Genomic DNA, 3,537 nt, shown 5'->3' with positions numbered 1-3,537 from the left:
CACACACATATATATGTATATATATATATATATATATATATATATATATATATATTTATAGTATTGATCCTTTCTGTTGTTTGCCAAGGAAAAGAATATTGATAAGTAAGATTACAGGTGAAGTATGAATCATTCATTTGTTTGGTGAATGGAAGGCGAGTGGACTTTTAAAAGGATGTGTTGTATTTCTTCTACCCTGAAAATAGAAAAATAATTTTGAGCCTTTGTTTGTGATGACTTGCATTTCCTAACTCCCAAATTGAAGCAGGAAGAAGTTTGTTTGTGTGAGTCTTCAGTGTAGAGGAAAGATGAATAAAAAGAATGCAAATGAAGAAATCAGATGACACAAAAAAGATGGAAAAAACAAATTTTAAATGAGAATTTTGAATGAAGAACCAGCTGAACATAGTCATGCCACTTCCATCTACTATTTCACTGAGTTAAGAAGTGAAAGAAGTATTCTTTTCCAAGAGACTACAGGGTACGTGGCACATAGCAGGTGCTTAATAAATGTTTATTGACTTAAGAAACTGGTATAATGCTTCATCTTATTGCCTTTTCTGCTTCATTCTCTATCTGAACCCTATAGCATCGTTTAGTAGTTTCTCTTTTGTTCTTTAATATTTTTGTTTGTTTTTGATATGTATATATATATATATCATATATGAATAGAAGAGGAAGAAGAAAAAGAACAAAGGTAGAACAAAAGAAGAGAAGGCGAAGAAGAAGAAGGAGAAGGAGGAGAAGGAGAAGGAGGAGGAGGAGGAAGAAGGAAAAGGAAAGTTAAAGAGGAGAAAAGGGAGGAAGGAAAGGAGCAAGAGGAGGAGGAATGCAAAGAGGAACCAGATAAAGAAAAAGTACCTAACTGGAATATATTACTATAAATAGGACAGGGAAATAGAAACCCGTTTGCATAGTAAAAATTTTATTCTGACCTAATAGCTCCAAAAGCAAAAGATGATAAGAAAACCTTTTGGTTCTGTTTTTTTTTAAATATTTCCAATATTTAAATTAAAGTTGGGTCCAAGGTTTCATTTAACTTGGGTTTAAAATAAGAGCTATTGCTTCAGCCAGACTCAAGTGATTCAGACAGTTATCCTTAAAATATTCAGATTCCCAGAGGAAGATGACCAGGCAAATCAGAATATTGACCAGGGCAAGTTCATCCTTATATATTACACCATCTACTCATTTCTACTGGTAGGAATTATCTAGACAGAATATAGCACTGCCATGTATGTATGTATGTATAGCAGTAATTTCTGGCAGAATGTATGCATGATTGCTTTTTACACCAGAGAGAAAGTATAGGTTTCTAGAGGTAAGGGATGGTCTAACAATTATTTTTTTTTTCCAGTGGATTACTGAATACTTTTATTCTGCACATAGAAGCCACTAAAGGATCTGGCCCATGGGCTTGTTGGGGGGCTGCATCACAAGTATATGACTCTGAACATCAACACTGGGGGTGGGGGTGAGAACAGATCATTCTATCCAGTCACAAGATTAGGTATTCCAAAAAAGGACCAAATGATCAGGTACCAGAAGAAGCAGTGAGAACACAGAAAGGTGGAAGAGAGCAGGGTGGAGTTATGTAGCACTGATCCCCCATCCCCAAAACAAAACAGGTCTACTATTTGGTGCTGCCCATTCTTTGGAGGACTTCTACTGAGGTGACTGTAGCCTACTAGCTCTGAGGTTTCATGGTCATGGAGCTTACTTGGCCAGAGGGTTTCTGAAGTTCCTTCCAGCAAATTTAGCCTTGCTGCCCAGTTCTTCCTCAATTCTGAGAATTTGGTTATACTTGGCCAAACACTCAGATCGGCAGGGGGCCCCAGTCTTGATCTGCCCAGTGCAGAGACCCACCACCAGGTCTGCAATGAAGGTATCTTCAGTCCCTCCGGAGCGATGGGAAACCATTACTTCCCACCCATTGGACTGGGCCAGCTTACACACCTGGAGAGATTCCGTCATGGAGCCAATCTGGTTCACTTTGAGCAAGAGGCAATTGCAAGCTTTCTCATTCATAGCCTTTTCGATGTGCTTGGGATTGGTCACTGTGAGATCATCCCCTACAGCCTGGATGCCTGCTGTTTCAGTAAAATTCTTCCAAGCTTCCCAATCATCCTGGTCAAAGGGATCTTCAATAGACACCACTGGATAGTCCCGGATGAAGCTCTTGTAAAGGTCCCCAAGCTCAGCAGGTGAGATGTATCTGCTGGGATCATCAGGAGACTTGAAGTCCAAGTCATATTTCCCAGACTGGAAGAATTCAGACGCAGCAACATCCATGCCAATTACAACCTTGTCAGTAAAGCCAGCCTTGACAATCGCTTCCTTCAGCAGCTCGAGAGCTTCTTTATTCTCCAGGATGTTAGGAGCAAAGCCACCTTCATCTCCTACATTTGTGGCATCCTGTCCATATTTCTTCTTAATCACATTCTTCAGGTTATGGTAGACCTCAGCTCCAATGCGCATGGCCTCCTTGAAGTTTGATGCTCCAACAGGGAGAATCATGATTTCTTGCATTGCTAGCTTGTTACCAGCATGGGAGCCACCATTGATCACATTGAAGGCTGGAACTGGCAGGATGACTTCTTCATTGCCTGCAAGATCAGCGATATGGCAGAACAAGGAGACACCTTTCTCTGCAGCCCTAGCCTTACAAACAGCCAGAGACACTCCCAATATAGCATTTGCTCCAAATTTAGATATATTCTCAGAACCATCCATCTCTATCATCAATTTGTCAATCTTCTGCTCTACAACATTCAGTTTCTTGCTAATCAGGTTCGGGGCAATAGTTTTATTGAAGTGCTCAACCGCTTTTGAGACACCTTTCCCCATATATCGGGTCTTATCATTGTCTCAGAGCTCCAGGGCTTCATGGATGCCAGTAGAAGCCCCACTGGGCACAGCAGCTCTGAAGAGACCTTTTGAAGTATAGAGATCAACTTCAACAGTGGGGTTTCCACGAGAGTCAAAGATCTCTCTTGCAATGGTCTTCAAAATCGACATGCTGAATTTCTGGTCGGGGCTGGCTCCGCGGGGTTCGGAGGAGAGAGACCAAGGGTCTAACAATTATTTTAATTCTTTTTTTCCAGCTCATCTCGAACACCATTTCTTCTCAAAGGAGTTTCCTGACATACCTCCTTGTTAAAGATATCCTCTCACATGCGAATTTGCTTTGTATTCTTGTATACATGTTGATCCCCAAGGGAGAAGATTAGCTTCTTAAAGGTCAGGATCCCTTTTGTTTTCATTTCTGTATTACTCTAAAACTCTGGCTACTGCCTCACACATTACTTAATAAACAGTTGTAGGATGGAATTGAACAAGGGAGAATTGAGGGTAATGATCAATTCTTTCTAAGTACCCAGAAATTTATTGTAGCAATGTATTTTTACAAATCTTAACTCAATTTTCTTACTGGAAGGAGAAATCAGTAACTAAATATTAATTCATTTCACAGATGAGGCCTAGAGATTCATTGTGGTGAAGTAACTTGCCCTGGAGCTTATGACCCTTAAAGACTAA

General features: G+C 40.2%; 1 pseudogene; it reads right to left on the bottom strand.

Annotated features, from left to right (window-relative positions):
* Positions 1-1,674: 1,674 nt before the first annotated feature.
* On the bottom strand, positions 1,675-3,062 carry LOC141513002 (alpha-enolase pseudogene; annotated as a pseudogene).
* Between the last annotated feature and the right edge of the window lie 475 nt (positions 3,063-3,537).

This window comes from Macrotis lagotis, chromosome 1, assembly GCF_037893015.1.
Source record: "Macrotis lagotis isolate mMagLag1 chromosome 1, bilby.v1.9.chrom.fasta, whole genome shotgun sequence".
NCBI lineage: Eukaryota > Metazoa > Chordata > Mammalia > Peramelemorphia > Peramelidae > Macrotis > Macrotis lagotis.
The sequence above is the reverse complement of the archived record's forward strand: the minus strand, read 5'-3'. Positions and strand labels throughout refer to the sequence as shown.